Genomic DNA, 24,802 nt, shown 5'->3' on the forward strand with positions numbered 1-24,802 from the left:
AGTGAATAAAGGAATACTGTATATAAAGCAGAATCTCCTGTGTGCAAAGGGTGCAGCCAGTCTCCAGCCTCCATGTCCTGAACAACTCAGAACTAGACTAGATGGAGCAGGTGGTTTTTCCTGCTTACAGTCTTCTATGTTTCTAACTAAATATTCACCATACACACAGAAACACTGCTAACAATGCCAAATCCCTGTGATACAAAGGGGTCAGCCATACTGATAGAGAGGGGTCACACATAGTGATGTTGAGGGTCGCTGTGGGGGCAAACAATAGCACACACACACATACATACACACACACAAACAAACAAACACACACACAGCCTGTTGCAGCCACAGCATACACAAACAGCCTGCTGCAGCCATAGCACACATACATACATACACACACACACACACACACCCTGCTGCAGCCATAGCGCGCGCGCGCGCGCGCACACACACACACACACACACACAGCTGCTGCCATAGAACACTGAAGAAAAACACACTTTCTCCCAGAGAGGAAACACCACACTGAGGACAGAGGTTACTACTACACTATTTATGTCTTCTCCTCCTCTATATTACACAGGATATCTTCATATTACACTGCTGCTCATATACAGTCACCCAGCATCCAGGAAGAGACCAACACAGATCTCCCCCCACACAATGGACTCTTCCAGCTCAGAAACAAACTGCCAAATAGTGGCTGACTACTTTTCCCCGACTATCCCTATCTAATAGGGCCAGTGTCCTATAAAAATGTTGCTCATAAAATATATTGATGAGCAAAACTTATAAAATTCTTATCATAACTCAATTCAAAAATTTTTTAAGATTTTTTTTAAAGCTGGAGTCAGAGTTAGTACATTTTTTTTTATTCCAACTCCGACTCCAGCCAAAACTAACTCCGACTCTGACTCCACGACTCAGACTCCCAACTCCACAGCCCTGGTACTTACCCCAAATTTAAGAGCATTTCTCCATAATAGCTTAAAGGGGTTTTCACAAGATAAAGATAAATAAACTGACACTCAGGCTTCATTCATAAATCTGTATATTTTTGCAGTTCTGTAAAGTCAGCAAAAAACACAGATTTCATAGACTTCAAATGGGGTATCTGTACCACAATTAGAAAACAATGGGATCTAAATTTGTCTGCAATGACAGACACATTTTGTGGATGCGTGAATGAGGCCTATGGGGCGGGATTTATTACAATGGGCAATTCCTGTGCCTGTCTTATAAATCCCCTGGTGGCGCACATGCACGCAGCATTTATGTAGAGGTGCAATGCCTCTACATAAATCCCGTGTACCACAGCCTGTCTCTGCACATTGAGCTGGCGGAGATTTCACTAATATTTTTTTACTGAAAAGTGAAGGCAGCGCACGCAGAGGCCAAGCCCCCTCTGGTGTGCGGTTGCACCCACTGTCCCACCTGGTCCCCACCTCTCTGGCACAAGCAGGGCAGAGGATCGAGATGAAAATTATTTATTTGCAAAACAATGGGCTGTGAATAGACTTATAGATATCCCAGCCCTCTGCGCCAGAAAAAGGACTGTGTGCCAGATGATAAATGTCCCCCTTATTGTGAAATTAAATTTATTTCTAATGTATGACCGGGGGCGGGAACTACACTGCAATAAAATTATATAAATAGGAAGCCGTACTTTCTCTATTACACGAGTTCATTATCACATTTCTTACCAGAAAACTTTTTCTTGCTCTGTTGGCACGCATACATCCCAGATAATTCAACTCTACACACATAACAATTCCCATATTTATGGTACTGTTTATCCAGAATCAGAACAAGTAATCCAATAATCATGCAAAGAACTCTAAGTTCCCATCCATGTGCAACAGTTTGTGCCTGAAAACAAACATAGAACAAGCTACAATATAGCAGTTAGGCTTCGTCCATACTGTGTGCGAGACCATAATGCCAGCTGTGTGCGAGACCATAATGCACAGTCCGCACTTGCAATCATGGACCGTGCACTTGTACAGGACATACAGCCTATGGAGCCCGGGACTGCAAAACGGACCGTGGAAGTGCAGATCCTACTTGCAATTGCAGCACAGATCAACATCCACAAGAATCAGTTTTTAGGTTAGCTTCACAAGTACTGGATCCGCAGCAGATTTCACACTGCGATTTGCAGCAAAATCTGTTGCGGATCCAGGTATAGTGAAGTTCTATGGGGTCCCATACCCGCAGATATTAACCCCCCCGGCCACCAACATCCCTGGCCCGAAGCATACATTACCTGTGCGGCGGCGCGGCAGCACTGATTGGCTGATGAGGAGAGAGGGGAGCAGGGAGCTTCACACACAGCTACGACACCGAGCAGGTAATGTATGCTTCAAGCTGGGGGTAAAAGGGGCCGGGTCCCATATCTGTAGCGTAATGAAAATTTCGCTGTGGGTAAGGGACCCCACAGAACTTCACTATACCCGGAACCATAGCGGATTTCGCTGCAAATAACAGCGTGAAATCCACTGCGGATCCAGTACGTGTGAAGCTATACTTAATGCAGATCTGTAGAAGACCTCATAGAAATCAAAGGGTCTTTATTCGGTCCGTAAATCAGGATCCTAAAAAAACTAATGTGTGGAATTAAAGGCACGTTTCTTGCTTTGTACTTTTCCCCAACAGGTCTGTGTTTAAAGGGGTTGTCCAGGATTAGAAAAACACGGTCAGTTTCTTCCAGAAAGCATTTCTTCAGTTTGGGTGTGGTTTTCCATTCAGACTCCAGTCACTTCAATTGAACTGTAATGCAAAAATCACACCCAAACTAAAGAGAAAAGTCATGCTGTTTCTGGAAGAAAGCGACTATGTTTAAAAAAATAAGCAAAAAAAAACTGGCAGCACACATGCACGCAGAATTTATGTAGAGGTGCAATGCCCCCGCATGAACCACAGCCTGCCTCTGCGCACTGAGCCGACAGATTTTCACTGACATTTTTCTGCTGAAAAGTAAAAGGCAGCACACGCAGAGGCCAAGCCCCCTCTGTGTACAGCTGCCCTCTGTCCGCCTCTATGGCACGAGCGGGACAGAGGGTTTTCCATGGAAATTTAAAACATGCATTCTGCCTCCCATTGCATTAAAACTATAAGAGAGCCCATTCTTAGGATGTCTTTACACAGAGAGATTTATCTGACAGATTTTTTTAAATCAAGGTCAAGAAAAGACTATAAACAGGAAACAGGTCATAAAGTAAAGATTGAGGTTTCCAGTCTTCTCAAATACATTTCTGGCTTTGGCTTCAAAAATCTGCCAGGTAAATCTCTCTGTCTAAAGGCACCCTAACACTGTGCTCCCGCAATCCGCTCTGCAACTGAGTGGGGAGCAGGAAATCATTGGAATCTGGCAGAAAAGAAAAAACAACCGGGACTGGAAGTTGGCACAGACAAAACAGCAGGTGGTGTTGTGTCAGAACGTATGGTCTCTATAGCTTTTTACTGCAAGAGAGGCAGTAGCCACTTTTTTTTCTCCATGAATACTATTTAAAAAGTTGCTTAAAAGGAGCATTCGGGGATGGGGTGATTTTTAGCAGAGTGCTGGGGAGGATAAAGCTAGTAACATGCTCTCACCATCCCTGCTCCAGCGCGTATGCCAGTATCCCGCAGCTCCAGTCCCCCGATCCTTCCTTATAACGGGGTCCCTCCTTGGCCGCTAACACCCTGAGTGGGTCTAACACCTTACGTTCCAGGTCCCCACTAAGACCAAAAAGCCACAGGGACCAAGGGACCAGAGCTGCGTGATACCGGCACCAGCGTTTGGAGCGAGGAAGAAGAGAGCATGTTACTTCTTTCATCCTCCCTCTCCCTTGCACTCTGCCAAAAAGTACCTCAAACATATAAAAGTGAATGATAAAATAAAAAAATAAAAAACTTTCAAAATTTACCTTTGCTGCCAGTGTCCATTTTTATTTTTATTAACATCCTTATTTGGGCTGTGAATAGTGTGAACGAGGCAGAGTCTAATATTTCCTGGGCACAGCACTGCTACACCTCCCCACATTGTATGCCTCCCCCCCTTTACATAAATCGGGGATGTACACTACACACAGAACAGTGAGGGAATAATATGCTCCGCCTCTTTGACACTAAAACTTAAATTATGTTTTTTTTAATGACAATAAAAACACAGACAGAGGCAACAAAAGAATGTTCTGAATTTGTTTTTTAGTATCTATACAGCAGTGCCACCAGCTTGGTAAGCGGTCAAGGGGTGACAGATCTGCTTTAAGTGTCAGCAAAAGGAAACATTGTGGCATTACAAAAATAACTAATAGGGGGGGGGGGGGGACTTTTATTGACAGACATAAGGCGGTCAGTGACCATATATATTAGCTCCTTCTGCTCAATATTTTCAGAAGGGGGCTTTCTCAGTCACAATAAGGCTAGACAAAGTTCTGTTTTCAACATCTGAAACTAGACGGAACCCCTCTTTAAGCGTGCACATCAGACATTTATGGGCAGAGACAATTGGACAGGCCGGAATTTAGTTTCCCACATACTGTATACTGTATGTAGCAACAGACATGCCAGCACAGCTTCTTTCATGGGAGATTTTTATGTCCCACACAGAGAAAGAACCACAGACAAACGTGAGAAGGTTAGTTCAAGAATATGTTCCCATGTCTCGTAGCAAAGAAAAAACTTCCGAGGTAAAAACTTATGACTTCCCTTCCTTTTTTATGTAACACACTTGAGATATATGGAATAAACAAGGATGAACTAGCCTTAGTACTGACTACACTTTGACATTATTCTGCTCACCAGTAAGCTACGCATTCAGGGTAGGTGTGAAAATTGTAAATCCTCCACCTATGTACCAAAGCAGAATGTAAAAGTGATAAAAAAGAACATACCCAGAATAAGCTCAGCTCAGAAGACAGATCATGGTCATTCTGTGACGCTCCAGGTCACTGGCGCAGTGACTATAAGCACACACTATAATAGTGATCTCAAGGCACAAACATTACTTATTAGTAGAAAAAGACACTATATACAAAAGCATACAGTGCTACTAAATACTATAACTTCTGAAAATACTGGCAATATAGGAGTGGTGAGGATAGTATTTTTACCTGCTGCATACAAGTTCTCGCCTCCTTTACTGTCAATGTGCAGACTGGAGCCGGTGGGCTGCTGGGTACAATCGCTCTGCCGCTGTACTGGCCAAAACTAAGCCACTAGAAGTAGAATGGAGAGCTTAATGAACAAGGCAGACCCCACCCAAGCACTAACATTGCTGGAGACAGAGGAGGAGGAAAAGAACATTCACAGAGGTTCACAAATCACCCACAGCAGCTAAGTACTCAGACATCGGTCCCTTTAACCACTTTCATACAGCTAATGGCACGCTCCGCTTCTAATGATGGATGATGTAGAGATTACAGAATAAGACATCACAAATATGGAGCATTTTCTGCAAACATTCTTTAGCCAAGACAGAATTCAGAGAAGAAAAAGGAACCTGAGAATGAATGTTAATCCCTTTGGGACACTGCTTACTTAGGCCTCTAGGGCTACTGTTTTACTTAAAGGGGTACTCCAGGGAAAAAAAAGGTGTCAAAGTCAATTGTAAATAAAATAAAAAATCCCAATCTTACAAGTACTTATCAGCAGCTGTATGTCCCGCAGGAAGTGAAGAATTCTGTCCAGTCTGGCACAGTGCTCTCTGCTGCCACCTCTGTCCATGTCAGGTACTGTCCAGAGCAGTAGCAAATCCCCATAGAAAACCTCTCCTGCTCCCCAGACTGGAAAGAATATCACTTCCTGCAGGAAGTAAAGTAAATTACAAATTTCTGACACCAGTTAATTTGAAAGAATTTTTGGGGAACTACTCCTTTAAGAACAATCCGTATATATGACCTCCCCAAGAACTGCATCAGAGGAGTCCAACTCTAGTGGGGTATGTTTAACATAAGGTCCTGCTGGGTCCAACCCAGATATCTGTGCAATTCCTGGAAACCTCTTCTACAGCAACATGAGCTACCAACCGTGTCCAGTTAGGTATATATTACTCATGATCCAATAATTAATACAATAAGCTAATTCTACACCTATAACACAGGCATTGTTGGCAGCTTGTGTGTAGACAGCAGCAGACCCTTCATGCCATCCCACATAGTCCACACAGAAACAGTCCATCTGCAGAAAAGAACGGACAAAGATTTATTTCAATCAGCGTCTGTTCTTTTCTGCAAAAATAGTAGTGTGAACCCAGCCTAAAGGCCATATTACACTGGCCGACTGAGAGGAGCAAACGAGCACTAATAGCGCTTGTTTGCTCCTCATTCCCCACTCGCTGCTGCCGCTATTCCACGCGTCTGCAGCGAGCGGGTGAGTCCAGGGAGGCCCGGGGAGCTGTGGGGGGGGGGCTGCCTGGGTGATCGCTGATTGTCCGGGCAGCCCATAGGATATAGCGGCGGTCTGCTGCCGCCTCTCCTGCCACATGGAGCGGCGGCAGCAGATCGCTGCTATATAAGTCGTCTGTCCTTCAACATGTTAAAAGACAAACGACTTCAACGATCAGCCGACATCATGAACATGAACGATGTCGGCTGATCGTTGCCTCCTATTGTAGGGGACGATTATCGTCCGTAACGTCCGATAATCGTTCCGTGGAATAGGGCCTTTAAGCAGAAAGTCAGCAAATCCCTTACTACCTGCAGCATAATATAACAGGTTCCCTCAGTACAATGAACTATGTTTTATGCTGCAGGACTTTAGAGAAGACTTATGAAGAGCCTAGCACAGTGAAGAGTGGACACTGGGAGGCTTGCTCCCAACTTTTCCGTGCCAGACCGGGCTTGACAGGTAACTGCTGATGGCAACATGGCCATTATAGAGGGCAAGGACCTCATTTTGGAAATCTCTTGCATTTTATATGGTACCTATTCAAATGGCTTCAAGCGTTCCATTTTGGTTCTATGAGGCCATATAAAAAAAGCGTACCTAAGCAGCAGGGCTGGAGATAGAATTCCAGTGCTGGAATCCAATATACAGTAATACCTTGGTTTTCGAACGCTTTGGAACTCGAACTGCTTGGTATTCGAACAAAAATTTACCCAGTAGTAGTGTTTGGAATTCGAACTTTGCTCGGTTTTCATACGTTTTTGCGAGGGTGGATGGTGGGTTGTACCTGGCGAGTTAAGCAGTGGTGAGGCTTCACATACAGTACAGTGCTGTATAAGACTGCTGGAGTGCATATACAGTGCAGTAGTAGTACAGGCAGTGCACCACCATCTCCCATACATTACGGTGCTTGGATGGGGGGGGGGGGGGGGACGCTATACAGTAAAGGATGGGTGAGGAGTTGGTGACTACTGTACTATAATTGCTGGTTCTGATGAACATTTCTTATGTTTAATGTCCTGTACAGCACTGTAGTGATTATACTGAGCACTTATTAGTGTAATAAATGAGGATTGTAGGTAATTATTGGTGGCTGCTGGAACCAATTAATCACATTTACATTATTTCCTATGGGAAGACACTGCTCGGTTTTCAAACTGCCTTCCGGAACCAATTAAGTTAGAGAACCGAGGTACCACTGTATATTCTGATTCCAATATTTGGTGAAAAAGATCTGTTCTTACTCATAGAAGCAGCATTGCGGCAGGGCAACACACTGATTGGCCGGGTGGGAGAGCAGTACGCCGGGACCCCGTGCAGCGAGGACAGGTAATGTATAGAGAGCGGGAGCTGGGCGGCAACAGAAGGGGTTAAGCGGCCGGCAGAATTACATACTCAGAGCGGTCGTTCAGACCGCTGTGTGTATGTAGTGAAAGTGATCTGCCAGGACAGAGTCGATACGTGTGAAGCTACCCTTAGAATGCTTCACACATGGGCAACAACTAATTAGATTTTTATTATTTAACCCATTCAGCGCTTCCCTTTTTCAGTTTGACCCTAAAAGAAATGTTTAGTTCTAAACTTCTGGAAAAAAAACCTAACTGTAGTTTACAAAGCTACTCTGCAAGCCTGGGTCTCTGCCACTAGTCTTTTGACCCAAATAAGTAGGGTAATTCTATCTGGTAGGCAAAGGTGCTTTCTGATTCATTAAAGAGACAATTGGCTGTGCATGGCCCATAATACAAGATAGATAGATAGATGTGTGTTTGCACAAAATATTTGACACAGTGATCTTTTTTGTATAAAAGGCAGCGTTCTTCTGTAGATGTTGGCCAAGGTCTGAAAACACTCCTCGTGGATGCAGACAATCTTTAGAACTAGTACCTTTAGCACAAGAGAACTGAGCTGAAAAGGTCAAAAAAACAAAAGAATTCTCTTCTTCACACTTGGCTACAACATTTGTATGGAATGTCAACATAGCTGAACAGGGATGAACAATGCTGTATGCTCCAGAGACAGGAAGAGGTCTTCTTTCTCCATGATGTCCGTTTCAGAGCAAGTTCTTAAAGGGCAATATGAGATCATTTATTTTAAACTTTATTTAGACAGCACTTTGGAAACTGTACTAACAGCACTACAATGCTGACAAACAGCACTAAACATGTCTGACCAATAGGATTTTCTCTATAAGCAATGAAATAAGTCAATTTCAATGTAAGATAATTGCAATGACTTCTACAAATGTCCACCCAATCCTGGTTCTAAACTTAGATGCAGAGTGTTGGCAAAGCTCAACATGTTCCTAAATAAAATAAAGATATAGAATTTACATAGAATTTACAAAACCATACAAAAAGGCGGTGTCCTGGCCCTGACAACATATTTACAGAGTAAAATTTAAAAAACAGACATGCCCATCAAGTTGAACCAAGAAGGGGAGAAGATGGATGAAGGTTTAGGGTAGGTGATCACCCATTTACTGTAGATAAGCTCTCCACTTATAACATACATGAGTACTGTGAGCTGTATCTCATCCCGCATGCATAGTGGCAACTGAAGAAGTTGTGCACAAAATGTACGTTGGGGCTGGGTTGGAGGCCGACAGACTTTTGACCAACTAAGGCATTGCACCTATATTTATAGTTCACTATTCATTTTTTCATCTAAAGTTTGTTTATTATTTCTTAGCAGCACTGATAAGATTAGGAGACAATCCTGCACTTGGCATTTTACTTTTATATGCTGCTGTTTGCCGTTTTTTCTGTTAGGCTAGATTCACATCAGTGTTTTCCTCATTCACGAACGCATCAGTCTATAATAAATGAACAAATAGGCACAAACCAATTGAACAATCATTTTTTAATGGTTCATTTGCATTTTAGCTTAAAAAAACCCTGACTTTTGTCTATCCACTTGCTTTAGTCGGCATCTGATTTATTATCAGTTTATTCTCCTTCCTGGTTTCTCTCCTCTTCTGCGTTTGCTCAGTGGGGGGAAAAAAAACCTAATGAGGACTTGCAATCAGACGTGAACGGAAATACCTTCCATTTAGATCCTTCATCACTGACTATAACGTAATAAATAAATAAATGAAACAGAAGAGCAATTTCCGTTCAAGACCTGTTTTTTTTGGTTGTACAAAAGGTGCATGAACACATTTTAGGTTGGTCCAAAAAAAGGAGCACTCATTAATGTGATGAACAGCAGAACTAAGAGTACAACAACAACCCCATTGAAATTAAAAGGGTTGTCCTGCGAAAATATTTTTCTTTCAAATCAACTGGTATCATAAAGTTATATAGATTTGTAATCTCTATAAGTAATGAAATAAATCCATTTCAATGTAGGCCTGAGTGATATGGCAAAAAAATAAAATCTCGATTTTTATAATATTATGGACGATTCACGATTCAAATCTCGATTAAATCTATCCCTACTCTTCCCTACATTTTCCCCCACAGCTGGCAGTAGCTGTATATACTGTGTTAGTAGAGTGACTGGATAAACAGCACAGTGTACATGGAGGAGACAATACAGAGTCTGAATATACTGTGAGAGTCTCCTCCATACATGGAGGACTATACATATGAGTATAGAGAGAGTGTGCACTGTGCATATAGCCAGAGAGAGAGAGTGTGCACTGTGCACAGAGCCAGTATGGGAAGAGTTGAGATTTTTTTTTTTTAATAGAAGTGAATTACAAATCTATATAAAACTTTCTGATATCAGTTGATTTGAAAGATTTTCGCTGGACAACCCCTTTAATGAGCAAACCTCTTAGCATACTGATGTTTCCCAAGGGGCAATGCTCCTGGAAGTTGACTGTATTGAGCTCTGTGGCCAGCGGCAGACAGTGTCTTTTTATTTGGCTGGTCTCCCTAGATCAATGATCTGTTTGCCGCTTTGAATATAATGGGGAGATTCAGGTTCAGGTCTGTTTCTTGGTCATCAAAATGGAAAGTAGAAATGGAATTGTGCCGAAGGATCAAACACTGGTGTGAACCTAGCCTGAGCTGTATGTCCAATAAAGAATTTGTTTTTTTATCTAGGCATTGTGTACATTTATTGATATAGGGGCTTTGTAATATAAATTCTTATAGGTGTTGTTAAAACTTAATTAAAAAGTAATTATGCAGATACATCAGGCATCCCTTTTTGACGGGATACAGACTGTACCTTCTATGGCTTTAATACGTCATGGTGTGAATGCACCCCAAGTCCCATTAAACAGCTGTTTGGATTGTTGGAAGACACAGGCATACATTTTCCCTGCTCTCTGGATTATAAGATGTGTGTGGTCCAGGTGAGAGTCCTATTAACATACAAAGCACAAAAAAAAGTAAGAACTTCTTTTGAAAACCCAAAAGCTTAAACCTAAAGCTACACAGCAGAGTGTCACAAGCAAATACTGCTGAATGGCAAGCGTTCTCCGCTTGTTGGTTGGAAGTAAACCCGACTTCAGAAATTGGAATAGACTGGTGACTTGTGAATATGTTTAGGCCAGTAGACTGGTTCTTGTGATACTTAAGTGGCCAGACGCTATTTAGGAAATCTCCTCACCCCTCTCTTAGTTACTATCACAAACAACAAGTATGTTGGTAGTTAAAGCGACTCTGTACCCATAATCTGTCCCCCCCAAACCACTTGTACCTTCAGATAGCTGCTTTTAATACAAGATCTGTCCTGGGGTCCGTTTGGCAGGTGAAGCAGTTATTGTCCAAAAAAAAAAAAAAAAAAACAACAACTTTTAAACTTGCAGCCATGTGTCAAATTGGTGTGGCCTAGATTGTGTATGCATTAGGCTGGCACAACCTCTCTGTCCCTCCTCCCCACCCTCCTCATCATTAGGAATGCTCCAGGCAGACTGTTTCCTATTCGTCAGCTGTGTGAATACTGAACATAAGCTGGATTGTTAATCACTTGTGCAATGTTCAGACAGGAATAAATGTTTCAGTGTCATTCCTAATGATGAAGAGGATGGGAAGGAGGGACGGAGGGGTGGTGCAAAGTTAGGGCACAGCAGCTATCCAAAGGTACAAGTGGTTTTGAGGGGGCGGATTGTGGGCACAGTCGCTTTATCCTTTTTTTAAATAGATGTAAATAAGAGGACAGCTTCACAACTATATGTGAGCCACTGATGAAAAGGTTAAAGAGATACCCCAAAATATGTTTGGCCACTTAAAGGTGAAGTCTGGCCAAAATGACAAATAAGCTGCAGGCAGAGGGGTGTGGGATCATAATAAAGAAGCTCTACTTTCCCATCCCCTTGCCCCACAGCGATACCTTACCACTCACAGTCTGACTCCCGCTGGGGTCCTGGACATCCTGCAACGTGGCCGATTGTAATCAATTTGTCGGTACATTTCTAGTAGTATAGGAACACGTAAAGATATAATTTCTCTATTCCTTTTTTCCCAACAAACGAATACACACAATATGAATTTTTTAACCAGAAATTACTAATGACCTGAGGAGAGGTCACTGATAATTTGTTTGGAGCTTTTTTTTCCAGGCAAAACTTATCTGCTGTCCTTATATATCCTCAAATTTGCCCAAAAAAAGGGAACTACCTATGTAATAGGGAGGAAAACCCATTTTTATGCAATAAAAGTACTGGTCACAATAAGTTAGTGAAACACAGCAATCACAATCTGACAGTGCGTGCCGGGAGGGGGAGAACTTGGCTCCATGGAGGCAAACAATATTGCAATTAAAATATGTACACATGAATGATCTGTAAGAAAAGCATGGAGCCAGGGAAGATGACAGATAAAACAATTGCACCCACTGTTACAGGTTTTCTACAGACTCAAATTTCCCATATTTAGCAAAACTGGTGACAAGAATGTAGACGCATAGAAGAAACTATATTGTGCCCGCCAAATTAGTGGATTCATTTAAAAGAGCTTACTGTCCATTTAATTTACAAGGTTTATATCATGCTTTCAATGTTGTAGTATAGTAAAGGAACTTTTTTTTTATTTTTTTTATTTAACATAAACTATGTAATATCATCTCATGGGTTTCCTATATGTAGACCAGATGGCTTCAGCAAATTTAGACTGATCGTAGTCCATGTCCTTTTAGTCAAAACTGAATGTGAGCCTGGATGTTGTGAGAAGACTTTCCCCAGGCAGCCTGTAAATCATTGGTGGATTTTGCCACCTAATGGCAGGTAGGGATGAGTGAACCAGCCGAGGTTCGGGTTCGTATGAACCTGAACTATTGGCTTCTGATTCCTGCTGTCTGCCCGCTCCATGGAGAGGGTGGATACAGCCTGAGGACGGCCTGGAAAACTGGGATACAGCCATAGCCATAGGCTGTATCCCAGTTTTCAAGGCGGTCCTCAGGCTGTATCCCCCTCTCCACGGAGCGGGCAGACAGCGGGAATCAGAAGCTGAGAGTTCAGGTTCATACGAAGCTGAACCTCGGCTGATTCGCTCATCTCTAATGGCAGGAAGAACAAGAATGACAAAAAAAAAAATATTTAGAAAAGAAAAAGAAAAAACTGTTTGACAGCTATAAACTAATTCTCCATACGTCATCTTTGTGTTAGGGACAAAAAGTCAGGGATATGTGGTTTGTGGATGAAATGTAAAGTTGACGCTACAGTGAGATTAGATCAAGAAAGTAGGGCATGTAAGTGGTGCGCTCCTTCTAGCTGGACAGGGGACCTCAGCGCTGTTTACCGATGGATGCGGATTCACACTGAGCAGCCACCAATGATGGAGAGGTTTAGGAGCGAGCTATGCATCAGCCACTGTTGCCTTTGGTGGTGGTGTAACAGTGTGGGCAGGTGTGTCTAGTCAATACAGAACGGCTCCACACTTTATGAATGGTACAGTGACAAGCCCACACTACTTGTATAACATCAGTAATCCAATCATTGTGCCTCTGCAAAAAAAACAAAGGCCTATTCTCATCTTCATGAAGGACAAAGTTTAAGCTCATCAAGGTTGTATTATTACAGAACGGCTGCTGGAGACCAGGGGACCTCAAATGGAGTAGCCTTTATTTTCTCCCAGGGCTGTGGAGTCGGCAAACCGCAGCTCAGACTTCAACTCCTGAATTTTATCAGGACCGACTCCAGCCGCATCATAAATGGCCAGTCAGACTCCAGGGGACTTATTTGTCCAACTGGTATACAGTAGATCTGGCTCAGAAGCTTCTGTGTAATGTCCTACATGATCCTGGGGTGATTTCTGAGGGAATAAGGCAAAGATATAAAGCGGCCTCTCCTCTGTGTGTGCAGTGGATGCAGCCAGTCTCCAGCCTCCATGTCCTGAACAACTAACAACTAGACTACCGTATTTTTCGCTTTATAAGACGCACTTTTTTTCCTCCCAAAGTGGGAGGAAAATCTAAGTGCGTCTTATAAAGCGAAGACGGCTCCCAAGCAGTGCAGAGCACCGCATGGAAGCCGTCCCGCCCGCCCCCTGTATTGCCGCTCACTATGCATATGCATAGTGAGCGGCTCTGAGCGATCCCCTCCCCCAGCCTGCCCCTCCATCGCCGCTCAGCTGAGATGATCAGAAGCCCGGGAAAGTGCAATGAGCAGCACTTTCCTGGGCTCCTGATCGGCTGTCAGCTGAGCGAGCGGGCGGAGGTGGTCCCGGAACTCACCTGTCCGGCGGCCCCAGCAGCTCCTGTCTCCCATCGGCCGCGCGCACTTCCGACATCCTCCGGGCACAGGCAGCGGGGTACAGAGACTGCCTGTGTCCTGGATGTGTTCTGCAGCCTCTATCATTCATGATAGAGGTTGCAGGACACTTCCGGCACAGGCAGCGTCTCTGTACCCCGCTGCCTGTGCCCGGAGGATGTCGGAAGTGCGCGCGGCCGACGGGAGACAGGAGCTGCTGGGGCCGCCGGACAGGTGAGTTACTGGTTTGTTGTTTTAGGGGGGGAAATGGCTGCTATGGGGGGCACAGGGTACTAAGGGGGTCACTGGCTACTATGGGGTCACTGGCTACTATGGGGGTCACTGGCTACTATGGGGGTCACTGGCTACTATGGGGGTCACTGGCTACTATGGGGGTCACTGGCTACTATGGGGGTCACTGGCTACTATGGGGGTCACTGGCTACTATGGGGGTCACTGGCTACTATGGAGGGATTGGCTACTATGGAGGGATTGGCTACTATGGAGGGATTGGCTACTATGAGGGGCACTGGCTACTATGAGGGGCACTGGCTACTATGAGGGGCACTGGCTACTATGAGGGGCACTGGCTACTATGAGGGGCACTGGCTACTATGGGGGGATTGGCTACTATGAGGGGATTGGCTACTATGGGGGGCACTGGCTACTATGGGGGGCACTGGCTACTATGTGGGGCACTTTATGGGGGATTGGCTACTATGTGGGCACTATATGCTATCTCCAAACTGTGACAATGAGCAAAATATTTTTTTTTCTATTCAGGGGTGCGTCTTATCAAAAGGTGCGTCCTATAAAGCGAAAAATACGGTAGATGGAGCAGGTGGTCTTTTCCTGCTGACAATCTTCTATGTTATTAACTAAATATTCCCCATACACAAAGAAACACGGCTAACAATGCCAGATATCTGTGATATAGGGGGGTCAGAGTAGTAAACTTTTTACATTTTCCATAAATTTCATCCGCAAGCCAAATATCACTAACTTTTTGTGAGTAGTGTACATGCAGTTCAATTGTAATATCCTGGATCGCAGTGCTGGAAATATACAGACTGTGGGGAAGTTAGATATTGTGAAAGTGGGTGCCATGCTGCATAATAAATATCAAACCAACAGTTCAGAGAGAAAATAAAATGGAAGCAATGAGAAGAACAGTACAATGAGGTGTGGCCTGTTTCACAGAGAATGCTAGGCATACATCATAAAGGAATGCCAGTGTATACAGAGGTGCACTAGAGTTGGCCCATTCACTTTAATGGCCTGAAAGTAGTTAGCTGGTGACTAAAGGCCCTATTCCACGGGTCGTTTAGAGGAGCAATATCGTTCGTATTCGGCCGATATCGGCCGCTACGAACGATATTCGTCCCGTGGAATAGAGTGCAACGATCAGCCGACATCGTTCATGTTGGCTGATCGTTGCAGTCGCTTGTTTTTCAACATGTTGAAAAACAAGCGACTGATATAGCAGCGATCTGCTGCCGTCGCTCCGTTGAATAGGAGCATCGGCAGCAGACGCTGCTGTATCCTATGGGCTGCCGGGACGATCAGCGATCCCCCGGGCAGCCCCCCCGCAGCTCCCCGCCGCCCCCTCCCGCACTCACCCGCTCGCTGCAGCCGCGTTGAATGGCGGCGGCAGCGAGCGGGGAACGAGGAGCAAACGAGCGCTAATAGCGCTCGTTTGCTCCTCCAAACGACTCGTGGAATAGGGGCAAAAGTTTGAGCCACGACTGCAAGTATACTTTCATCTAGTAGGGTTTAGAAACTCAAGAACCCACACTATTGAGCAGCTAGCTGACTATCTTTAGGAAACTATAGTGAATGGGCATGCTGCAGTGTGCTTTGGTACATGCAGGCATCCCTTTTTTAAAGGAGATGCTGACATATTCTTGAGACACAATTAATTAACCCTAGGTGAACCTAGCCAGAGTTATTTTACTGAAAAAGTGGCACAGGAGATGTCAGAGGTATATGGCATCAACTTATCTTCCTTTTCACAAATGAACAGACATACAGGTGTGCCAAGCCTACATGTTTATGAGAAGGATGGGGGAAATAGCCATCTTACATGTACAGCCAACCTTTGTGTGCAAACCGTCCTGGCCTATATTATGGCTGGTCTACTTATATGTATGGGGGCAATAGGGTATAAAGAGGCCACTGAGCTTCTTTAGGGAGCTGTAAAGAGAATGGAAGAGAATCTAATAGATAGGCACCAGTCTTAAATAAGGGTAGGTTCACATGTACCCGATCCGCAGCGGATTTCACACTGCGAGTTTGCAGTGAAATCCACTGCGGATCGTGGTAGTGTGAAGGTGTATGGGGTTACATATTTGCAGCGGAATTTTCATTCCGTTGCCTGTATGTGACCCAGTCCCTTTAACCCCCCGCATCCCGCAGGCCCAGCCCACAGCATACATTACCTGCTTGGCGCCACAGCTGCAGTAAAGCTCACGGTTTTTCTTGCTCCTCATCAGCCAATCAGTGCACGGCTGATTGGCTGATGGGAAGTGAGGGCAGCCGGGAGCCTCACATGCAACCCTGGCGCCGAGCAGGTAATGTATGCTCTGGGCCAGGGGCTGCGGGCGTCTAAAGGGGCTGGCTTACATATCTGCAGAGGAATGAAAATTCCGCTGCTAATATGTAACCCCATACACCTTCACACTACCAGGATCAGCAGAGGATTTCACTGCAAACTCGCAGTGTGAAATCCACTCTGAAACTGGTACGTGTGAAGGTACCCTAAGAGATATTTATGCACAAAGGGGGATTTATCAAAAGCAGCATAGCTGTACGCCGGTCCTACATATATCCCTGCCCCACGCTAGACTTAATAAAAGGCTAGTTGGGGCTGTTGTTGTGATTCCACTCCCCCCCCACCCTCCTCCTCAAAATTTTTTTAACCCATTTAGGCTGCCGTCATACACTACAGATTATTTTGTGACCTTCTGAGACATAGGTCACATGATCTCTGCCTCTTCCATAGGCCAGGGAACCTGTAACATGTCTTCTGTAACTGATGTAGTTTCTTGACCAGGTGCCATGATGTAAAACTGGGATCATTTGTAAAAGTTTGAGTCTGGGGAAAAGAGTAGGGGACACAAAGCAGGAATGTGTCAAATAATCATTGGGGGGCAGAATCAGTGAGTGCACCAATATGCTTTTTGTGTACCTTATTTTTTAATGGCATCACTGGAATACCCCTTTAAGCACTTGTAGGCAACAGCCAGTGAGATGCATCCATTTCCCATTAAAAGCAGTTCAGGGAGACCAGAGCAGGACTGGCTCATCAGAAACTGATCTCTGGTAATAGTGGCATTCTATGACAGTGCCACTGAGATCTTTCTGTGTGTATACACATACGTAGTACATGTACAACTGTTAACAGGGTGGTCCCATTGTATGGTTACAACACTGAGAAGTGAAGTTCACTACAAAGTTCATACACACTCCATTCTGAAGTTAATGACTTCTGGCAAAGCACTTTAGAACACACAGACATCACATGACCCTCAAAACAAGCTTATAAAATCAGCCATAATGAAAAAGATACTATGTAAAACTACCTTAACAAAGTAAGAAGTAACGCCAAAACATTTACCAAAAAAAAAAAGTGCTGTAACAAGATCCGATGATGGAACCCTTGAGGCAAATGAAAGATAGCTTCAGCCAACCTTACAGCTAGAAGACTACAGAAGCCAAGCCAAGACCTCTTGACATCTTGGCACAAGTAACAAACATAAAACACTTTCAGATGGTTAAGCCATTATGTTTGCTTGGAATTTGAAGGCAGTGACTTTGTACACAGCTGTTAAGTATCACAGTCATGTTACTCTTAAACCTATAATACAGTGGATGGCACATAGTATAAATGTTGTGTTTCCTCAGAAAGGTAAGCCTATACCATTCTGCTTCTATTAGCAGAAAGAAATACAAAGATGCTAAACAGGGGGGTACGGGTGTTCATTTACACTATGGGAGGATCCGTTGGCAAAACATATTTTATCCGAAAACGCAAGAAAAATCTGATAGAACAGGAACAGAGATGATGTGGCTCTGGAATACAAGTGTGTAAAGAACGCCAGAACTGCTCAAAATCTGGGAACTCATTTACAATCTTTTACCATGATATAATTTATCCTTCCTGTTCCTTTTTTTTTTTTGAAGTGTCCAAAAAGATCATTTCTATTACTTTATTTATTTAGATAACCTCATGTGAATGAGTCAGCCATACCCAGCCGACAGATAGATGACCAAAAGCTGAAATCTAGCACCACGGGATAATGTTACTCTCAGGATATTATAGAATACAACATTTACTGATGGAGCCACTTCTGCCTTACCTACAATAAAGTATAAAAGCATTCCATGACTGTATAGCACATCTTCTGATCACGCACATAGTTTACACATATCTGACACTATACATTAGAAATTAGTAAAAATATACAAGCAAAAAACTTTTGCATTATACCTTCAGCATTTTCTTAATTATAGATCATATCATTATTTTATTATGTGACTCAAGGATTTCTATTGAACAATTCGGGGGAAATATAACGCCAAAACCGAAATGTAACAAGTACACACTTAGCATCTTGAAATTTAATAAAAGAAAAAGAAAGATTTCTTTAAAAAAAAAAAAAAAAAACTACCACCATACTCTAGGCATGCTGCGATTCTGAGAAAAACCGCCACCGATTCTAAAAGCACCAATAACATCTCTCTACGTATCAGGGTGGTTTGGTGTTCTCCCCACTGGGAGCCACCCCTTGGCAACAGGCTTTCCTTCCCTGGACAGAGGAATATCTGGCTATTCCCATATTTTGAAATTCACAACTGAGGCTCCCTGGACCCCTTTCTTACATATTCAATTTTTGTAAGGGGCAGTGTATCAATAAAGATGTTGAATGAGTACTATTTTTTGCTGATCTCTCACAGCCACTTGGAAAACACCAAGTATGAATCCAACCTTGGGAACAAGATTTGCACAGACTCTACTCCAGAGTCTCCAGAGGAGAGGTTTTTTTTTTACAGCTCAGTTGTGAACATTTACTTAATTAGATGCACAATCTAAAAATCAGATGTTAAAAAAAAAAGCAAATCAACAACTTGCTGTTTATTAGTAACATTACAGTAGAGAAGCATGGGCAGAGCTGTGCCACATATCTATCAGTTCTGCAGCTACTGATATATTTATATGTAAAGGAGTGCACTAGGTGTGTACAGGCAGCCAGCCACAGCAGGAACAGCAGAAGAGATCCAAACAGGAGCTTCTCCTTCCCCACAGCATCCACATCTCCTCTGTTTACTGATCTTCTAGGTACTAAGGCAACATGAAGACCGTGCTTTTGAGAGCGAGATATGTGCAAGCAGTATCAAGGACCGAACTCTGTGAAACTGTCATAGTGAAATTAAGATCTAATGACTGCATATAAAATGTCCCCTAGGGGCACTTTGGCTGGGTTCACACTACGTATATTTCAGTCTGTATTGTGGTCCTCATATTGCAACCAAAACCAGGAGTGGATTAAAAACACAGAAAGGATCTGTCCACACAATGGTGAAACTGAATGGATGGCCGCCATATAACAGTAAATAACGGCCATTATTTCAATATAACAGCCGTTGTTTTAAAATATCAGCAAATATTTGCCATTAAATGGCGGCCATCCATTCAATTTCAACATTGTGTGAACAGATCCTTTCTGTGTTTTTAATCCACTCCTGGTTTTGGTTGCAATATGAGGACCACAATACTGACTGAAATATACGTAGTGTGAACCCAGCCAAAAATGCAAAAAAAAAAAAAAAGTGTAAAGTCCCTTCCCTAATAAAAATTAAAATCTCCCCTTTTAAAAATAAATACATAATAATAATAATATTTTTTCTGATAATTTGACAAAAGGCAACTTTTTTCCTCTGTTAACATTGTTTACCATGCGGGAACAATATTGTTATATTTTAATAGATCGGACAATTGCTCATGCTACGATGTTTTTTTTGTTTTGTTTTTTTTTTTATAAAATGCCGATTTAAACTTTTACTGGGGCTTTGTAATTTAAAAATAATTTATTTAAATTATTACTTTTTAAATCTCCTAGGGGACTATTACTCCTAACGTGCACCCGTCCCCTTCTCATCTAAAAAGGTCTATTTCTAAGATGGCCAGTGGGAAATGACTAGTTAGAGAATAAATTCCTAATATTACAGAAACCCTGTGCACTATTAGGGAGATATCAGCAGGTTAAATATTTCATGGTACCATGCTGCAGATAGCAGTCGGGATCACGGCAGTTCAGAGCAGGGTCGCGGCGCAGCCCCCCTCTCAACTCCTCTTGTGGACATGATTTTTTTTTTTGCTGAAATCAATAGTACAAGTGAAACTCTGTAATAGGTTTTATTGGCAAAAAAGCCTCTTTCTGTACTCAAAAAGCTGTCTTGCAGCCTCCCCCTGTCACTTCTTTTCTGTGCGTCATCAGGCAAAGCCATCTTCATTACAGAGGAGCAAAGTGAAGACGGGTTTGCTGAGTCCATTATAACCTACGGGGGGGGGGGGGGGGGGGGCGAGGGGGATGAGTGAGCAGAAAGAGGAGAGAACCAGCTCTACTGTTTGGAAACAGTCTGGAAACACTGGATTCAAAGGTCAGAGCATCTGAAAACTCAAACAAGCTTTTTGAGGACAGAAGGAAATTATTTTGCTTAAAACCTAATACAGAGTTTCTTATAATCGCTTGAACTATTGATAGTTATTGAATTCTGGCAAGTGAGATTTAAATGACAGTTACACTTTAGGTTTGATGTGTGCAATCACCCATTGGTCTGTCAATGAAATGAACCAGCTATACTTTGGTGCTCTTCTGTACCATGGAGTACATAACATCATAGCAATATAAAAAAAAAAGTACATAATATATACAGATAAAGAAAGAAATTGCTAAAATATTTAGCATTTTCCAAGCGTTAGATAAAGTGTCTGAGCATAGCAATTGATACCAGTAATGTGTCTGGGGTGTTATAGCTCCACTCCACCACCTATTAACTAAACAGCTTTGTCTTATACTTAGATGTTAGAACAAATCATGAACAAACACTGGATGCAAACAATATTGTTGGCTTTAGGAGGGACAGCATATGCTGCAGGGTTAACCCATTCACTGTGTGCATCAGGATAGGCATGGTCCTGTAATACAATTGCCATGCTGCCCTTCATACACATCCCAGGTCGGTTTCCTAGTGCAGCATATAAACAGAACAGCTGCTGTTCTTTCCTAAATATAAACATATTACAGATGCATGCACAAGGAAGGATGTGCTTACTCCCTAGCCTTTACAGCATACAATAGATAGGATAAGGAGATGGGCTCAGGAAAGACCCAATCTCAAGTACTACAGACTACAAGAAACACTAAACTAGACTTCCTTGAACACAGATCATTGAAATGAATAAACTCTGGCAGCTGCTCCATTTTTATCAGTGTGTATTAAAGCTCATCTACCCAATTCCAGCAAGTTACATTCATGTTGGACTTGAGAAAAGCGATGCAGGTTCTGTCCATTTGTATAATGTGGAAGTAGAAGAGAATGAGGATGACGACCATGCAGAGACTGGAGTCAGACAGCAGATGTCAGGCCATTTAGCACTGCTCCCCACCCACTAAAGCTTAAACTGGCTGCTGTTTACAGTCCGGATGCAAGCAAAGCCCAGGGGAGCAGCACACAGGGCTATGGAAGATGAAGATGGATGAGAGAGACCAGCAGAGTGTGGGGGAGGGAAGGGGAAGTGACAATTCTCCCACAGCTGGCTGCACTGTTCTGGACGGCATTCAGGCCAGATGCCAATAGGAACAGCTAGAAACCAGTACTATAGTGACTTATCCAGATAACCACTGCTGCTTCAACGCATTATAATTCCACAAGAAGCTAAAATATAAGGCAAGGAGTATTACTAGTTTGCAGCTCGCTCACTTCCATAGTAAAAAAACAAACATGGATCTTATCCTGGTCTATCCTTAACTTTCTGTGCTTCCTCAGTGTCCTCCTGTCTCCAATTCCCCCACTAACTGCAGCCTCCACCAGTGTGAGACAAACTTGTCGTGGCAGCGACAGCTCACTCAGCGGCCGTGGCACTGTCCGGTCTCAGTCACTGATTGGCTGAGCGGGCTGTCCCTGCAGAGATGAATTCAAGTTTTGGAAGTATTGGCGGCTGCGATTGGCAGTAGGACACCAGGGGAGCGCAGAGAGGTAAGGATACAATGTTTATTATGTTCTATAGCAGGTCAGCACCACTACAGCTTTTGTGCAAACCTTAATCAGTCTTGCTAAGGGTGAGTGTACACAGACAGATTTATCTGACAGATTTTTTAGGCCAAAGCCAGGAATGGATTTGAAAAAAAGAGAAATCTCAGTCTTTCCTTTATCACCTGTTCTTTGTTTATAGTCCGTTCCCGGCTTTGGCATTAAAAATCTGTCAGATAAAGGCACCCTAAGGGTATAAACACACTTGCCGGATCCGTACGAGTCTCGCTGCAGATCCCGGCCCTATACTTTCAATGCCAGACAAACTTTGTCCGCAGCCCGCCCCGTTAACCCCCCGCCGGCTGGGCCCTATACATTACCAGGTCCCTGCTCCTGCTTGCTTCGGGGCTCCCGGTGTCTGCACGTCCCACTCGGCCAATCAGTGCTCTGCGACGGGGCAGCGCACTGATTAACGGGCGGGACGTGCCAGGAACCGCCGAAGCAAGCAGGAGCGGGGACCCGGTAATGTATATTGTCCAGCCGGCGGGGGGTTAACGGGGTGGGCTGCGGACAAACTCGCAGCAGGGATGTACATCCCTGCGGCGAGTTTGTCTGGCATTGAAAGTATAGGGCCGGGATCTGCAGCGATCCGGCAAGTGTGTTTGTACCGTAAGGGTACAAACACACACACACCGTATCGCAGCGTATTTTCTGCTGTGATACGCAGCAGATGAGATCTAAATAACTGAACACAGCATCAAATCTGCACCATCAAATCTGCTGCGTATACGGTGTGTGTGTTTGTACCCTATACCTGGATGGTATTACATATATGGAACGAGTCACTGGATCCACCTGGACTGTGATATGTGTGTGTGTGTGTGTGTGTATATAATATATATATATATATATATATATATATATATATATATATATATACACACACATATATATAGGTGTGTGTGTGTATATAGTGATCTACTACTTAAGATATTTATTGATCATCCGTGAGTCCATTCTAGGTGTGTCATTTATGTGTGAAAAGAATACCAGATGCAGAATAACCGCAATTAATTAGGCTACAACCTACATTAACTCTGCATCACACTTGAATGGCTGCACTTTACCTCCTGTTTCTCTCCCATTACCCTATAGATTGTAAGCCCTCACGGGCAGGGTCATCTTCCCCATGTATCAGTCTGCCATCATGTAATGTGTTTTGATCTTGTAATGTTCTTGTTTGTTACCCCTGTCGCCTGTATAGCACTCTGGAATTAAGTGTGAATAATAATAATAATAATAATAATAATAATAATAATAATAATAATAATAATAATAAAATAATAATATTTTCATTGTATTCTGGTCTGGTCAACTGGTTTAGGCATATTTACGTAATATACTTTAAGGTTACAAACCCACTTGCCGGATCTGCAGCGAGTCTCCTTGCTGCGTTTTTGCAGATGTACATCCCTGCTGCGATTTTGTCTGCAGCCCGCCCCATTAACCCCCCGGCCGCCGGACATTATACATTACCAGGTCCCCGTTCCTGCTTGCTTCGGGGCTCCCGGTGTCTTCACGGCCCGCCCGGCCAATCAGTGCGCTGCGGCGGGGCAGCGCACTGATTGGCCGGGCGGAACGTGACGGGAGCCGCCGAAGCAAGCAGGAGCCGGGATCAGGTAATGTATATCGCCCCCAGCCCCCGGCTGCACGATCGCCCCCAGCCCCGCAGCCCCCGTCCGCACCATCGCCCGCAGCCCCCGGCCGCACGATCGCCCCCAGCCCTGCAGCCCCCCACCTCACGATCGCCCCCAGCATCGCAGCCCCCGGCCGCACGATCGCCCCCAGCGGGCGATCGTGCAGCCGGGGGCTGCAGGGCTGGGGGCGATCATGCGGCCGGGGGCTGCGGGCAATCGTGCGGCCGGGGGCTGCGGGGCTGGGGGCGATCGTGCGGCTGGGGGCGATCGTGCGGCCGGGGGCTGCGGGATAAACATTACCAGGTCCCCGCTCCTGCTTGCTTCGGCGGCTCCCGGCACGTTCCGCCCGGCCAATCAGTGCGCTGCCCCGCCGCAGCGCACTGATTGGCCGGGCGGGCCGTGAAGACACCGGGAGCCCCGAAGCAAGCAGGAGCGGGGACCCGGTAATGTATAATGTCCGGCGGCCGGGGGGTTAATGGGGCGGGCTGCAGACAAAATCGCAGCAGGGATGTACATCCCTGCTGCGAGTTTCTCTGCTATTGAAAGTATAGGGCCAGGATCTGCAGATCTGCAGCGAGTCTCGCTGCAAAAACGCAGCAAGGAGACTCGCTGCAGATCCGGCAAGTGGGTTTGTAACCTAAGGGTACGTTCACACAACAAACTCGCAGCATGAAATCTGCTGCGGATCCTGTACTGTGAAGCCGAATGGGTCCCATACACGCAGCGGGGGCCAGGTCCCATACAAGCAGTGCATTCACTGCAAAGTCGCAGTGTGAAATCTGCTGCGGATCCGGTACGTGTGAAGCTAGCCTAAGGGGGAGATTTACCAAACATGGTGTAAAGTGAAAC

General features: G+C 44.3%; 1 protein-coding gene across 8 annotated transcripts in view; it reads right to left on the bottom strand.

Annotated features, from left to right (window-relative positions):
- EPB41L2 (erythrocyte membrane protein band 4.1 like 2) overlaps window positions 1-24,802 on the bottom strand; it is a 160,143-nt gene that overhangs the window by 115,712 nt on the left and 19,629 nt on the right. Inside the window, exon 2 of one of the 8 annotated variants that reach the window (XM_069974955.1) lies at window positions 5,092-5,196. The exons of the other annotated variants lie outside the window; for them this stretch is intronic. The gene's annotated coding sequence lies outside the window, so the exon portion shown is untranslated. The remainder of the gene's footprint in view (window positions 1-5,091; window positions 5,197-24,802) is intronic. 8 annotated transcript variants of the gene reach the window in all.

Source organism: Dendropsophus ebraccatus, chromosome 6 (genome assembly GCF_027789765.1).
Source record: "Dendropsophus ebraccatus isolate aDenEbr1 chromosome 6, aDenEbr1.pat, whole genome shotgun sequence".
In the NCBI taxonomy this organism is placed as follows: domain Eukaryota; kingdom Metazoa; phylum Chordata; class Amphibia; order Anura; family Hylidae; genus Dendropsophus; species Dendropsophus ebraccatus.